This window comes from Ambystoma mexicanum, chromosome 7q (genome assembly GCF_040938575.1).
Source record: "Ambystoma mexicanum isolate Mex_15411 chromosome 7q, UKY_AmexF1_1, whole genome shotgun sequence".
Classification (NCBI taxonomy): domain Eukaryota; kingdom Metazoa; phylum Chordata; class Amphibia; order Caudata; family Ambystomatidae; genus Ambystoma; species Ambystoma mexicanum.
Window position 1 is genome coordinate 723,509,399 of NC_090941.1, and position 17,017 is coordinate 723,526,415.

At 47.9% G+C, this 17,017-nt stretch overlaps 1 protein-coding gene across 7 annotated transcripts in view; it reads right to left on the bottom strand.

The window, feature by feature from the left end:
• Positions 1 to 17,017, bottom strand: part of PARP4 (poly(ADP-ribose) polymerase family member 4) — a 2,748,946-nt gene that overhangs the window by 2,207,155 nt on the left and 524,774 nt on the right. The gene's annotated exons all lie outside the window — the stretch shown is intronic.

Consider the following 17,017-nt stretch of genomic DNA (forward strand, 5'->3'; position numbering starts at 1 on the left):
TGGTCCGCTTGAGGAGGAATAGGTTTTCATATTGCCAAAAAAGGTTGTTTGATTTGTTCCGTTCATTGACATCCCATTCTTTTTTTTTTCCAAAGTTATTTTTATTATTTTTAGCACAACAAGCAATGCAAATCTTCAAATGTTACATACTTTTCACACTTGTTATAGCATTTAAGAGAAGAAAACAGCGCTGAGCCTAACTGAATCATAGCGAATCATGAATTTACTTCAAGAACAAAGTCAATAATAACAAACGGAGGGAGGGGAAAGGGGGGAGAGGAGCAGTGCACATATAACATAAAACTCTCGGTGTATCTGTCTGGTCTTAGGATGGGTTCCATCGGCGGAGGCCTTTCCAGGTTAGTGTCTCTAGCCTGCTCAGCTTTTAGCGACTCGGATGTATGCAGGAGCCTTTCCGCACATCAACCCTATATTATGTCTCTTTCTTTTCAGTCCTGGGTTTCCATCCAGCGCAGCGCCGGGGGGGGGGGGCCGTCTTGCCATGCCAGGAAATTGCTGCACGTAGTCCAGGAAGGGGGCCCAGGTACGCTTAAATTTGGGCCTATTGCCGAGTCTGATGGCCGTAACCTTCTCGGCTGCTACAAATTTGGACCACCACATTGGCGTAGACGGAACCTCTGGATTTTTCCATAGTCTGGCGTTTATAGATTTTGGCGGCTTTGAGGAGGTGGGAGCAGAGGTCCGCCAGGCAGCCTGTTAAAGGGAATTGGCCATCTCCTGTCGCCCCCAACAGCACGATTCCCGGGTCCCATGCGATAGTGAGCCCAGTGATTGCTTTGATTTGTTCCAAGGTATTCTTCCAGAATTGGGTGGCTTTCGGGCAGGTCCAAAAAAGGTGGAACAGGGTTCCTCGGTCTGGACATCCCCCTCCAGCACTGAGCAGGGATAGCTGAGTTGCACTTGTTGAGGATTGCAGGGGTACGTACCATCTATAGCAAACTTTGAACGCACTTTCTTTGTTTGTCACACATTTTGAGCTTTTTTGCGTATAGGCCCAGATGTGATACCATTCCTCTGGTTCAATCGGTCTTCCGATATCGTCTTCCCATTTTAGCATATATGGCTCTTTTTTAGTGGGGTCTGTTCTGTCCAGCATTTTGTACAGCGTGGAGATTTTTCCCCTCGGGGGATTTGCCGTAAGGGTGTGTTCTAATGCCGTTAGCTCACTGCTGCCATGTTTCTTGACCTGCTTGTTCGACAGCCAATGCCACAGTTGTGTGTAGCAAAACCTTTCAGTCTCCGGAATCTTACATTTTGTTTTGCACTCCTCGAAGTTTAGTGGGCGCCTATTCTCAAAGAAGTTTGCCATGGTCTCTAAGCCCCCGACTCTCCACTCCGCAAAATGATTTGGTGCGATTCCCGGGGAGAACTCTGGGTTGTCCCAGATTGGTGTGAGGGGTCCCGTTGTACTTCTGCATTTCCATAGGCGGGCTGCCTTTTTCCAGCTAGCCATTGTGTTCCTAGTTGATGGTAGAGGGCCCGAGTCTTGGGTCCCTTTGGGTTCTTTGCAGTGGGGCAGCAATTCGATTGGGGTCTTGCACCAATCTTCTTCCATTTGTAGCCACCGGGGGTGGTTGATAAGCTGCTTCCAGGTGAAGGCTGTGGCTAGCTGAGCTGCGAAACAGTACCTAGTAATATCTGAGACCCCTAGGCCTCCCATTGCAGCACTCCGGAGCATGATGCGTTTCGGGATACGTGACTTCTTTCCTTCCCAGACGAGGTTCAATATACCCCCCTGCAGCTTTCGTAGGGCCTTTTACCGGATCGCCACTGGAAGGGCCTGCGTGAAGTACAGCAGCCGTGGGGTAAAATTAATTTTTATCGCCGTGATCCGGCCAAACCATGAGATTTCTTGTTTTCTCCAGCGTCCAATGTCTTTTTTCAATTCTCTGAAAAGTCCCCGGAAGTTTGTCTTGTACAGCTTCTCCATTTTGTTGGGTAGTTGCACTCCTAGGTAGCTGATGCTGCTTTTTGCCCATGGGATCTGAAGCTCAGCTTCAAGTGCAGTCTTGAGCTTTCTTGACACGTTGATGCCCATTATCACAGATTTGGAGACATTTATTGTGAACCTTGAGGCTGCTCGGAATTCTTCGAGGGTTTGCCATAGGGCTCCTATGGATTCCGTCGTGTGGGTGAGTGTGAGCAGCACATCATCCGCGTAGAGGGCTATTTTGTAGGATTCCCTTTTGATCGTGAGCCCGTGTATCGATGGGTTCAGGCGGACCCTGTCCGCGAATGGCTCCATAGATAGGGCAAAGATGAGTGGGGAGAGTGGGCATCCCTGCCTCGTGCCTCTGGTTATGTTGATTTTGCCAGATTTGGCCCCATTTAGGCGCAATCTTGTGGAGGGGCTTTGGTAGATGGCTAGGACCCATTTTACGAAGTTCGGGCCAAAACCAAAATGCAATAGGGTTTCCTTCACATAACCCCAGTCAAGCATATCAAATGCCTTATGCGCATCCAAGGAGAGGACTGTCAGCTTCGAGCCCATCCTGTTTGCAGAGTTTATAATGTTGACAGTTCTGCGGATATTGTCCTGAGTACCCCGCCCCGGAATGAAGCCTGTTTGATCCGGATGGATGATCTCTGGGAGGAGCGGAGCAAGCCTGTTTGCTAATATTTTCGCATAGTTATTTAGAAGAGTTATAGGCCTATATGATGCGCATTGTGTTCGGTCTTTCCCAGGTTTTGGGATCAGCACAGTTATAGATTCATTCATGGACGACGTAGTGGAGCCAGTGGAGAGGAATGAGTTGTATAGGTTTGCCAGATGGGGTGCAAGCAGGTGAGCAAACTTCTTGTAGAATTTCGAGGTCAGCCCGTCCAGCCCGGGCGTAGTATTTTTCAGTTGGTGGATCGTCTCGCTTACTTCATGGGTCTGCTGAGATTGGGACCTCCAGGTAAAGCATTAGGGGAAGTGGCTGTATCTTTGAGATTGGGGCCAACAATTGGGCAATGGCCGGGCCTGGTGTCGGAGGCCCTGCCATGATTTCCTTGTGATGCTGAGCCATTATCTCAAGCTTTTCTGGATCCAGGTGGTGTAAGGAGCCATTTTTGTCGACCAGGGCTTGGATGTAGTTCCTGATTTGGAGCTTTTTCAATTTGTGTGCTAGGAGCCGGTTCGCTTTGTTACTATTGAGGTAGTAAAACTGCTTAGTATAAGTTAATGCTGTGGCGGCCCGATCTGCTAGGTGCATCTCCAGCTCTGTTTTTGCTCTTTTTAGTTCTCGGTTTGTTGTTTTTGTGTAGCATTGATTGAGCTTGTTTTCCAGTTCTACTAGTCTTTCCTCCAGCTTTCGTTGCTTCAGCAGATTTTGACGCTCGAGTCTAGCTGTTGTGTCCATTGCCACCCCTCGGATCACCGGCTTCATGGCGTCCCACACTGTTGCCCTTGACGAGTCTAGGGGTTGTGTCCTCAGTGAAGTAATGCTGAATCGCCTCAGCGAGGTCAGAGCTGGCCGCCACGTCAGCAAGGATCTGATCTTGCATTTTCCATTGCCATTGGGTAGGTTCTGGAGCTCCGTGCAGAAGTAGCGTCATTGTGGCCGGCGCGTGATCTGAGATTGCTATATGCCCAATTTGGATTTCCTCCACATAGGGGGCCATTGTGTTTGCGGCCAGCAAGAGGTCGATCCGCGAATACCCACTGTGGACATGCGAGAAGAAGGTATGGTCCCCTTTCTCCCTGGTTGCACCGTCTCCATATGTAAATTGTTTCAGTTTCCCGTAGGAATTCAGCCATGGCCAGGACTTTGCTAAAGTCTTTCCTTGAGGCTGGTAGGGTCTTGTCCACACTTGGGTCTGGAGGGAGGTAAAAGTCTCCTCCGATTAGCAAGTGGCCAGCGGAGAAGGCGGTGATGGTAGGGAAGAGGTTGCGGAGAAACTGGTCTTGCTCTTTGTTTGGACCGTAGATTTCCACCAGGGAAATCGGTAGTTCAACTAGGAGGCCTTTTAGGAGCAGGAATCCCCCCTCTGGGTCTCTTTTGATGGTAATCTGAGTTAATGGCAGATCCTGACTCAGCAGGATTGCGACTCCTCTTTTTTTCTGTGCGGCAGAGGCGAAGTAGCATTTAGGGTAGCATCGGAAACGTATCTGCTTTTCGTCTTCTGCTATCAGATGAGTTTCCTTGAGGTAGACAATGTCAGCTGCTAGCTGGTCTAGTCTGTGTTCCACCGACTTCCGCTTTCTTGGTGCGTTGAGACCTTGTACGTTCCAAGTCGTGATGGTAAGTGTTTTGTTTAACAAACCCATCCTTTGAGCCCAAGGTAGTTCAGTTCGTAGTCTTCCCTGAAGGTTACTTGCTCCAGATTTGTCTGCACCTTATTTCACCACCCCCCTCCTCTGTGAGGATCTCCCCCCTCAATCCCCCACACCTCCCCTCTCCACCATCCCACAACAGTAACAAGGTTTCCAGACCAGCCTTTGACCAACGGGGCATTCGGCCGGACCAGTGTAATAACTCTGATGGAGGCAACTGTGCCTCTTCTGTTGACCAGTAAAGTACAGGTTGAGACTATTCGGCGTTTGTTCGTTGGTGGGGTTGAGGCCAGTTTCCGGCAGTGTTCGAGTCTCCCACCCCGGACTAGGCAGACTGATGGGTCGCCTGGGCGACTTGGCTTGAGGGTCCTGGGGGATAACTAGTCCGTGTTATGGGATCAGCCAGAGCCATTTTGGTTTCGATTCCCGCCAGGTAGGTGATAAGTCCGGGAAGGGGAACGGCGCCCCACTTAAAGCTGCAGCTGGTGGGAGCTTCTTACTTAGAGGTTGTTATCCCTTTTAGTTTTGCTCGGTGGACCTCGGGGTCTGCGGCGCCCCGCCACCTGGTCCAGGACCTGGAGGACCCTCTGGGGGCCCCGGCCCCGACATCCGGGTTCATGAAGCGCTCGGATTCTCTGGGGGAAGGGATTAGTTGTGACTTGCCCTCCCAGTTGAAGATTAGGGCTGTGGGGAACCCCCATCGATAGGTCATTTTTCTCTCCCGCAGCCATTCGGTGAGTGGTTTAAGGGCTTTTCTTTTTGCAAGTGTGACCGCTGCCAGGTCTTGGTACAGGGATATTTCGGCATCTCTGAAGCCAATTTGGGCTGACCTTCTAGCTTCGCGCATAATTTCTTCCTTGACTTTGTAGAAGTGGACTCTCGCTAGGACATCTGGCGGGGAGGTTGCATTTTGTTTGGCTCTAACCCTATGAACCCTATCCAATTCCATAGGGTCTCTGTCTGGGAGCGTTAGGATGAAGCGGAATAAGTCATCGACATAGGTGTTGAGTTAATCTTCGGGGACGGAACTCGAGATTCCTCTCAGTTGGATATTATTGTGCCTAGACCTATTTTCTGCTTCTTCTTGCTTGTTTTCAAGGGCTTCACATCTGGCCTCTAGTGCTGTGAGTCTGTCGGCCCCCTCCGCAATCTCGAAGTTTTGCTCAAACAGGGTTGCTTCTATTTCTTCTGTCCGGGTTTCGACTTCACCCACTCTCCTATCTAGGGACGAGATTTTGCCTTTTAATTCTTCTGTACTTTTTTGGTATTCCTTGGTTATGGCAGATAGGAGCTCCTGGAGGTCTGCTCTAGTAACTGCTTGGGGTGGCATCTCGATATTTGGGTCAGGGGGTGCGCCTGCGGTGTCATTACGCTCCCCTCTCTTAGCCTTCTCCCCCATGTTGGTGGACAGCAGGGAACCTATGTCAGTTTGTTTGGAGGGTTTCGGATTCCTGGATATTATTGTTCCCTGTGATTTTAGCAGGAAGCGAGGCAGCCCCTCGCCCAAAGTAGGCAGCTTTAGTTCCCGGGGGGCCCCCTTTGGCTTAGACTCCGGGGCTGATCTGTTCTGCCTGGTGGCTCTCCCGTGGGGCGCTGAGCGTGACCGGCTGCTGTGCTCTGTTAATGTCCTAGAACTCCGGTGGGAGCAGCAAGGCCGCCAACCGCACTCAGCTGGATCCACTCCTCTGAGGGCCGGGCGGAGCCGTTGGGGGGGAGATGTGCTGGGCTCCCCGGGACTGCAGGGTGAAATAAGGGGGGAGGGACACGGCCTCCTTTACAAGTTCAAGTTCGGGCCCCACTCGTGTGGTGATCCGCGGCAGTTCAGGTGCCTCCCGCCCTCCACTGAGAGCCGGAGCAGGGGCCCTGGCGTGTGAGCCTGCGGTAGCTACCGTATGATGCGGCAGGTGCCGCCCTATCTTCCTCCAAGAGCGGACGTCGTGCCTCGAACCTCTGGAAGTTTCCTCCTCTCGTCGCTCCTGGTTCAGCCAATGGCAAGCTGCGTCGGAGTGGCTCGCCGTGCCCCCGGCTCCAGAGGGGACGCCGGCAGCCCGGGTCGTCTTCGGGAGCCCGCTGGGGGCCATCCGCCCCGAAGCGCAGGTGGTGGAGAGCTAGTGGGCTTGAGGGGGCGGCGGGGCTCTGCTTTGCATCCTTCTGTGGCAGGGCTCTCCCTGCTGTTGCTGGCTTTCTCCGGACCTGATGCTCCGGTGCCCCGCTGCCAGAGCAGATCAGTCCACCAGGTCTCGTCTGGAGACGGGACCTGCCGCCTTTGCCTTTGGTCACCGCAGCTGACGCCCGCTGGTGAGCACTTTACGCGGGGGTTGCTGGATGGTTCCACTTCTTGTCTGCCTGGAGGAGTCTGCCGTTGCCAGCCTCTGGGTAAGCTCCTGTCACTCCCGCCAAGACTGATCGGTGAAGGGAGTCCGGACTAAGCGTCTCAACGGTCTGCCGTCTTGGGATCCCGCCACCGCTGAGCCATCTCACCGGGAGAGTCGGACAGAACTCGATCCCCCTCCAGGCTAGGGATGTCGGGGTTGAGGCATAAACCGCAGCAGCCTCCCGGCTCTTCAGGACGACGAATTAGCTCGCAGGAACTTCGATTTTACTGGGGCATTTTTAGTAGACACACGGTCACGGCCAGTAGCTCTCACCGGGCCAAACAGTCTGCCATGGCGCCAAGCCACGCCCCCCCTGACATCCCATTCTTAAACAGACTCATCATTTGAGAACAAAGACTCAGGACCACAGACAGCGCACATAAAATATCTTACAAACACAGAACATTACAATAGTCTTACACATGAAAAAACCTTGAAGAATATGAGGGCCGGTCAGAATAGGGTGGAATATTTCTTCTAAAGGGCTGAAACAAGGTATTTCTGAGGGTAAAAGTGAACATGAATGACTGTGCATGAATTGGTGTACGGCTCTCCAGACATTTTAGTTTGTTGCAGGTTAGGTTCTAAATGGCTCTCATGGTACTGCAGTGACTAGTAGTGGGACTGCTTGTAGTCCTGTAAAAAAACAAGTGGATCTTGTTATCTGCAGACTAGCCCAACGGCCAACCCACTCTAGCACTGAGAATAGTTTGGTATTTATATACATTTAGAATGTTGAATGGCTTGCAATTCTAGTAGTGTGGATGCTTTAGTATAGCTGATGTTTTACAGATGGTGTCTGTGTACTAGTCTTTGCAAGTGATCTCTGTATTTACTTAGTACTCGATACTTTGCTACATTTATATAGATATAGAGGATAACTTCGAGTGTTAAGAGGTTAGTGGTTCTGGCCATCCCCAGTGACGGAGTAACCCAAAGCCACTTTAACCTGGCACTGTAGGTATATTAACAGAAGGTTATGGTCATACTGAATGACCAGTGGCACGTCAGCGGTATAGTAACAGGGTACATACAATGTTCAGCAGACTTATCCCAGGCTAGATATTGGCCCTTTTTATTTGTTTAGTGTGGATTCTTTGGTATATGAGGAGTTAGAGATGGTGAGATGTCGGTACTCATAGCTTACTAACTACTGTGTTGTCTTCTCTACACTGCAGTACTCAACTCCAATGCATTCACTCCTGTTGCTCACCTCACCCTATGCTTTCTCCAATCATGCTACAACTTCCTTATTCACTATCCCTATCATAAAGCTCACATCTCAAAACTCCTACTGCTCTATCCCTCTTGCAGCTCACATTTCCAACAAACGAGCTAACCATACCTCCCCTAACACCTATCCACCTCGCCTCTTCTTCTGAGACTCAACTTCTCTACTCTTCCTTACTGCATCAACTAAACATTGCTCTTTGGAATACTCAATCTGTATGCAAAACAGCTTCCTTTATCACTGACTACTTTCACACCAGCTCTCCTCCCCTAGACCTACTTGCTATCACTAAAACATGGATTTCTCCATTTGACACTGCCACCCTGACAGTCCTATATGACTTGAAACTATCCTTAATTCACTCTCCTTGTCTGACCGGCAGAAGAGGAAGTGTGGGCACATACTCTCTTCACGTCTTAATGCCTCACAAATCTCTGATGCCACATCCTTGCCTGCCTATTTTGAATTCACCAACTCCACTATTGCTCTGCCTCACTCGGCTCACATCTTCTCCATCTATTGCCTTCCTAGATAAACTTGGGAAACTCCTTGCTTCTCTTTCCACTATAAATCACCGCATTCTCTTAGATGACTTTAACCTTCCCTCTTCAACCACTTGTCAGGAATCTTAACTTCAGTCTTTTCTTAATGACCACGCTCTCCACTCTATCCATAACATACCTACCCACAACGGGGGCAACTCTTTGGATCGCTTATTCCTCTCCAACTCTGTCTCAGCCACTAATACTGTCACACCACCCCTATCTGATCACTCTATTGTTTCCAACACCATCTCCTTTCCAGCCCCTGACCTCTTCTCACCACTTCCCTCACCTATTATTAAACAGAACTTTAAACTTTCTGCCATTCCACCCTTTCTCTGACCTACACTGCTCACTCTCCTCTTTCACATCTGATGCCTCTTCCACCAACACTGCCTTCTTCCAGCTTCCAATCACTATTATACAACGCATTCTCCTCTGACTTCCCACTACTAACTTTCACCTCCAAGTCTCACCATCCTCAACCATGGGTCACCCCATTCATACGCTTTTGATGCACAGACATACTTTGTATGTTGCGCAAATGGAAGTGTACCCATTAGCATGAGAACCTGAAACTTGACCTCTCTGCACTGAACTCTCTCAAGCCCTCTCTTGAGAGAGTGAAAAGGGATTTCTGCTGCACCCTCATATACTTGTTCCAAACATCCTTGCCGGCTACAGGGCACCCTAAACTCACTCCTCCTAAACCTATGATCATAAACTCCACTCTCACAACTAATGACCTAGCTGATTACTTTGCTGCAAACATTTTCAAAATGAGACTCTCTCCTGACATTCCTCAGACTCCCCCCTCCTACATTCTACACTCTGCCTACTCTACCATCATCCTCTGCCTCGATCTCTCACATTAGTCCCACTAATACTGAAGTATTATCTTTACTGATGAAGTGTACCCCCTATTGTGCCCCATCAGACCTCTTGCTCCTAAATTGCCTCTCAACTCACTGAACTCTTCAACCTGTACTTCGACTCTGCTTCCTTTCCCTATATTTTCAAAACGGCTACAGTCATCCCTCTCCTAAAAAAGCAAGGAGTGACCCAAATCTACTGGCTAAACTTCCCTCTGTGTGTATCCTTCCACACTACTGCAAATAGCTTGAAACAGTTGTGTTCACTCATCTTACCAATTTCTTAGACACCCACAACCTGCAAGACCCTCTACAGGCGGTATGAAAATATTATCCCACAAATAATATCGCCATACATATGGTTGCCGGGGAAATGGCATAGGCGATATTATTTCCCGATGTCCCCCGCAGGTTCCATGGGGTAATATTGCCACAAAAATAAGGCGTCATTCTTGTATGGCAATATTTTTACAGGGATATTATCACATCAAACCCTACAAGCAGGTTTCCGCTTCTGCCACTGCACAGAAACTACTCTCGTGAATGCCTCCAACTTCATATCCTCTGCCAAGCACTCCAACCTATCCTCTATCCTAATTATCCTTGACCCATCTGCTACCTTTGACACTGTCGATCACTCCGATCTCCTTAATATTCTTTCTTCTTGGGATTCACAATCAAGTACTTGCCTGGATTAAATCCTACCTTGCACCTCACCAATTCTCTGTCTCCTGGAGCAACACCACCTCTCAACTCACTCCTCTAACTGATAGTGTTCCACAAGGCTCTGTCTTGGGCCCTCTCCTCTTTACATTCTACATCTCTACACCAATCTCATCCTCTGCATTCTTGAACCAACTTTTTGCAGACAACATCCACATCTTCTTCTCTTTTCTGGAACTCTGCTCTGATCTCTCTTTCAAAATGTCAAACTATCTCTCTGTCATTACATATTAGATGGCATTGCACTCTGAGATGTTAAACTATACAAAAACAGAGGTGCTCTTCTTCCATGCCAAATGCTCTCTCATCATTTCCCCCGCCTATCCAGTTACCACCTGACACTCTCCCCTGTTCTTCAGATAGAAAATTCTGTGTCATGTAAGTCCTTTCTCACACCTTCTCTACTTTCATCTCCAAAACTGTAACAGTGGCTCACCTCAACCTCCTAAGTATTAGGAAAATCAGGCACTGCCTTCCTTTTAACACCGCCAAGCATCTCTTAACTACTGTTCTAGTCGCTAAACTGGACTACTGTGCCAGCATCCTCATATCTCCAATACTATGGGGTCTGCCTTCTTGACAAGATCATTAACTTTGCTATCAGGACTCTTTTCGAACTTCCTCACTTCACACCTGCTTCCTTGTACCATCACCATGCTGGATGGCTAGCGATGCAAAACAGGGCCAGATTTAAATTTCTGCTCCTGCTTCACAAATCTATCCACAGAAAGACATTGCTGTATCCATCCTCATCTATCCAACTCTACAAGCCTTCTTGTAATCTCTGCTCTGTCTCCTTGACTACCCTTGTGGCCCTTCACCAGCACTGTGCTTACTCTCACTTCAGCTCTTTCTTGCTTCATGCTTCACTTGCATGGAATTATGTTGTCTACAGTCAGAAACAGTCCACAACGATTTGTTTAAACCCTAACTAAAAGCCTACCAATTTACCTCCGAGTTACTCTGTTAACCTACCTCCCATCTGCCTTCTAGCTAACATTTGCCCCTCACTTTCTACTGCCTCTATTCTAGCACATCATCTATCAAGGTCACATCCCAACACAGCTGGCCGTACCACTTACCTGCACTGTAAAATGTCCAATGTTGGTTGTCCTTAATCTATGTATAGCCACCCAAGTATTGGCTCGGGTGACTGTTCCATTTACTCCCCCCAAACACCTGGTCAGAATGTCACTCAAACTCACCCCATTGTAGGAAGCTCACTGCTTAATGTCAAATTTGATTTCTTATCTATTGTATGTTTTTTTTAACTTTATTTATTGTGCTTGACATAACAATAGACGAGTGAGCAGTAAGTAGTAATCAGCAATTACAGTTGTGACATAAACAATTGGTATGCGGTAACGACAATTAGATTGAGGGGCTACTGCACCAGCCATCATGCAAAACACATATGTAGCACAGCATTTAGCACCATAGTTCAGGTGGAAACATTAACAGGGGAAGAAGGCGCAGTTGAACTGCCATCATCATTAATCGAGATAGAGGAGCGAAACGGAGACCAGACATCTCTAGGTTTGGACATTGGAGGCTGCTGGACCGCCAACGCCTCCTCCGTATCGGAGGCCCAGGTCACAGCGGCGAGCCACTGTGAGTGCGTGGGTGCTCAGGGGCCAAGCCAACATAGCAGAATACAGCGTGCTGCGAGGAGCAAGCATAGCCCTGCCAACTTTTTGGAATCCCGACCGAGGCCGGGAAATTCATGAAAGAGACATTTCAGTGGGGATGGGATGATTTCGTGGTCCAGGATAGCAGAAAGCGTGGAGCAGGTCCAGAACTGAGCAAGTCAGGGGCAGGACCAGGTCATATGAATATAAGTTGCATCCTCGGATCCACACCTGGGGCGCCTGGGGGAATGATCCGGGGACATACGGTGTAATCTAATTGGAGTGTAGTGGAATCTGAGTAAAATTTTAAATTGAATAAGTTTGAAGCAGGCATTAAATGATACATTGTGAGTGCGAGCACACAAATACGCTTCCAGCAACGATCAGTCATATCGATCTCCAGGTCACCCGCTCAAGAGTGTTTCAGCTTATCAAACGGAGGGGGAGCTCTGGCCTGTAGTATGGTGTACAATCTGGAAACCTTCTCTCTGGTAGATGCAGCATTCAGGATTTCAGCTAAAATAGGATCATCAGGGGGCATAATGGGAAAACTCGGATAACTTATATTAAGGAATCGGCGGAGGCCTGAGTATTGGAGCCAGATGGATGACTTTCGTCGTAGGGCCTCTGGCAGGTCCGACATTCCAGGAAGCTACCTTGATCAAAGACATCCCGAATGGTTGCGAATCCGGCATCTGCACAGTGGCCCAGTGGCGTTTGTATGTTCTTTAATGTAATCAACGGATACAGACTCTTCTTTTCACATGCCTCATTCCACATTCCCATTCTGCATTCCAATTGCAGAATCGAAGCATGCTAGAGGAACATTTTGGAAAGTTTGTCGCACCTGTAGTGGGGGATGAGTTATCAGATAAAAAGGTACTAGTAATTAGGTTACATCTGTCATAGATGGCAGAGAAAACCACTCTGATTCTTTGAGATGATTCAAGGGTTTTATTTGTATTTTTGAGGGTCCTACGGACGTCTCTCTCTCTCATCTCCCGTGGGATTTACTCCCTAACCCAGGTGACCTTAACCCTGGTTAGTGCTATTGAACCGTAACCCCTACTATCTAAGGTCTAGTTTTATGCCAACAATGTCTCCCTAATAAATCAGCTGTGTCCGCTCGCTCAGGGCCTATCTGTATCTAGTCTATCCAGGTGTTAGTATTCTGGGGCTTGGGAAAACATGCCTTTGCTCTCGGCCGGTTGGATTCTACTAAGCTAAACATTTCCCTTCGACTCCATCTACTGTGATGAATCAGAGATGATTCCCCTAGAAAACCTTGCCTGGGACCCTTCTCATGTGGCCAGGGAAAGGCAGGCGCTTCCAGATCCTGACCCTGGGGGTGGTGTTCTGCGGGAGGATCACATGGGCGGGAAGCAGATCAGGAGGAATGGGAGAACCCATTTAATAACTTTCCCAAACACCCTACCAACTTAATGGCCTACTGTAAAATTGAAACTGTGAACGGAAATGGTGATTTGAACATTGAGGACTTCATGTCCCACAATGCCCAACGTACTGGGACAAAGAAGAAGGCAGCAGAGGCATTAGACTAAGTAGCAGTCTAAAAGGGCTAATGACCCACCCCTGATTGGGACTGGGAATTATAAAAGGCCACCTCAGATGCAGGTCATGAGGGAAGTAGTGGGAGGTGGAGTGATTACAGTAACTCCACGTTGCAGTGCAGCAGAACGTGAAGGACAGCAGAGACGCTAGAGCTACTCTCATTTGCAGATTGGATGCCGGTTCAGAGAGGGTCGCGACCTTCAAAGACCTTGTATGCAGAGGTTGTGCAGCGGGAAGCGTTGTTTTTGAAAGTTTTCCGCCTGAACAGCGTGAATGCAGTGGTCGTGCGGTGGGAAGCGTCACATTGAAAAGCTTTCCCCATTGTAAATTGGGCTCCAGTGGAAGGCGTGCACCGGAGTGTCTCTCCTTTCCCGACTGGTGTGGTCCACGAGAAGCGGAAAGAAGCAGGTTGGCAGGCAGAGCAAAGTAGAGGAGGCAGAAGACTCTTAGGTAGCAGAGCGAGCGGACGCGTTTGTGAGGCCCGGTGTGTTCACAAGTATTGTGTGACCCCAGAACGCTCTGTAATCGTCCACTGACCAGGTCTAAGTGTTTTGAATACTGTACTGATGCAAAGCCAAGACAGGGCAATTAAAAAGCAAGTTGATTGTAAACCCTAGTGCCAGAGTGAGAAAGAAGCAATAGTTGGAACTGATCTAAACAACCATTGTCTAAGCCAAAGAAGAGCAAGTACGAGATTATTATATTATCAAGTATTATCAGCACTTGGTTAATACAAGAGTGGCAAAACAAAAGTGGCAGGAGAGCTGCCCTGCTGATCGAAGGCATTCAGGAGGAGAGGAGCAAACCTGTATTGCATGTGGCAATCACAAGTGTTGAACAAACAGCATCAATGCGTTTCATGTCTTCCCAGAAGAAATAGTGAAAACTGATGTTGTGGAAAATCAAAAGACTTTGCAAAGTTTCTTTATGTAAACTTTACCACAGAAGGACTTGTATTGGTGTTAGGAGCTTTACATTGAGTCCTGGCAGGCGAGTATAACAGGGCAAGGGACTTTGTAGTAGTAGTCCTGGAAGGTGAGTGCACCAGGAAGAAGTCATTGAAGTACTGTGTTGGGTTGCCAGACATTTGGTCGAAAAAAATTGGTTGACCAGACAAATGGTCGAACCAATTTGGTCGAAAACCAAATGGTCGAATTTTTTTTTTTTTTTAACCCTTTTTTTTTTTTTTGGGGGGGGGGTCCCCCCCCAACCCCCTTTTTTTCTCTAAACACCCCTTTTTTAACTAAACGAAAACCCGAAAAATAAATATATAAATAAAAAAATTCGACCATTTGGTTTTCGACCAATTTGCGTCGACCAAATTGCAGTCGACCAGTTTTTTTTCGACGAGTTGACTGGACACCCTGTGTTGTGGTTAAAGACTGAAGAATAAGTAGTAAGACCACTAACGTATATGGTGAACTGTTGTGGAATCAACCTGACAAATCCTTATTGCTGATTAAAGTATTTGTGAACTGTTGTGGTACCATCCTGACAAAGGCATGTTTGTTGATACAGATGAACCGTGGGAATAGATTTGTTTTCTAAGAAGAAGCTATGTTGAACTCTCTGCCACCAGTGGAGGGATAAAGATTTATTGAATATTTTGACCTTTGACCAAAGTCCAAGTGAGAGACTTTCCTTTTGGAGCAATAAGAACTCTGATTGAAAGTCCTGCTTGAACTTGGGGAAGGGGATTTTACCCAGGTTACAAGGAGAAACAGTTATGTTTAGATTGAACATAACGTTTTTTTTGGTTATATTTAAATTGCCATACATTACCTTGTGTGTTTCCTTTAGTTATTTTGATAGACAGGGAAATCCTCAGTTTGGACAGGGAGGCATTAGGGTAGGGATAGTGAGGTGTTTGTCAAACCCTTTTGAGTTGATAAAATGGCATCATATGTAAAATCTCTAAAATAATTGTCTGCCTCTCATTTGTGACCCCTCACACTACCCACCACCTTGCTTCTGATTGCACTCTTGCTCTTTCAGCAGCTCACTACTCCAACTTCCACCCTTTTGAGTTTCCTCATTCCTCCCAATATACTACTCCCCGCCCCACTGATATACTCCTCCCACTACTATACTCCTCCCACTACTCAGTCACCCTACTTTTACTCAGCACCTTTTGCTTCAAAGTCACTCACTTCTCTTAGCCACATGTCACCCACGTAAGCGCTCCCACTCAGTAGAACAACTTCCATCCTTCACCAAGACCCAATTTCTTTCTAACAAACTCATCCACAAACCACTGTTTCCCCTTACTCCTACTAAGTATGTGAGGGAATGTCTTAACAGGGCTTTGAGCTCCGCTCGCTTCTTTCGCATGGGCTTGCCGCTTGGTGTTCTAGGGGGTGCTGTACGTTCTGTGTCAATGTTTGTTTTACCATCCTTGGTGAGTGCTGGGAGCCATGTCCTGGTAAATCGCTGGTGGTCTAGGGTGTTTATTTGTCTCTTCACTCTATTGACAGCCTTTGCTGGTCTTGAATCGCTGGCATACAGTGCAGAAGTTATTGTCCTCTTGGTGGCTCCTTGAAGCTATACAGTGCTGATGAGATGAAGCCATCAGGGCTTTGTGGTGGCTGGAACCTTCTGCGGAGGCTCCCCGGGCCACAGGAGTGGTGGACACACTTCTTCTCTGGTATCTCCAAACAAAACACTGGTTAGTCTCTGTATTTTGAGGAATGGTAAAAGTGATAGTTCTACCTACAGCTATGCAGACACAATGGGAGGGGATAAGTACGGAGTCCCTCCTGGCTGCCAACCTCTCCCCTACCACCCTTGACAGGGCTAGACTACTGACCCTATCACACATTGTTAAATTCATGTCTGAGGTCAAGGTGCAAATTGCAATTGGTCTGTAAACATTTCAAGTTAGTGAGTCTAGATTGTGAAATTCCATCTGCTTATGAATGGATTGATTTATTCAATGATTAATTAGATGAAGGGAGATACAGTGTAAAAGATTGATGTACCAATGTTATTTCAAATAACCTAATTGAAAATATGTGTTTTTAGTAGGATTCACACCTAAGTCTGCAGGTCTCTATCACACTGCCGTATGACACGTGTTCCATAAGCGTTCTGGATGCCTCACCTTACCTGTCTAGAGCACCCAGTGGTAGGTGCAACCACTTTGGAGACTGCTTCCTGGGCTGAATCGGTAACATCGAGCATGTGCAGTGTGAGCAATTAGTGGCAGAGGACATGTACGGTCTGCCTCCTCAGACTCATATTAAGACTACTCTAAAAAAAAAAAAGGGGATGCTGTGTCAATGCTCCGACTTGTTTTATCTGTGTGGCTCACCAGCCTTTTTCCATTTGCCCTTGCTCAAAGCCCCTCCTGGTCTTTCCTCTCCAGTTTTGCTTACAGCCTGTTTTGGTTATCCTCGTCGCTCCCTTTTTATTCTTCTGGCCTACTCTTGCTATGTCTCGTTTGGTCCTTGTGCCCAGCTATTCTTCTGCAATTGTGTCCTCGGAAGCCACTGACAGTCTGCTGATTGTTTTCTATGTTGACCCTGCCGTCTGCCGGCCTGTTCTGCCAGTCTTCAGTGGCCTTTTTCCATGGCCCCATTCACCTACCAGCGACTCCATCTCTTGGTCCAGTCAACACCCTAGATGTCTTGGCTGACGCCACTTTTCTGTGCTTATCCTGTCTTCACACCACATTAACAGAGAGGTGTCACATCCGTCGTGTCAGGAGCTCACTCTGTTCCTTATCCTGGTGCTCAACTCCCAGCATTAGTGGGGAGTGGGTTTCCTGCATCATCCAATGTGCTCCAGGATTGGGTG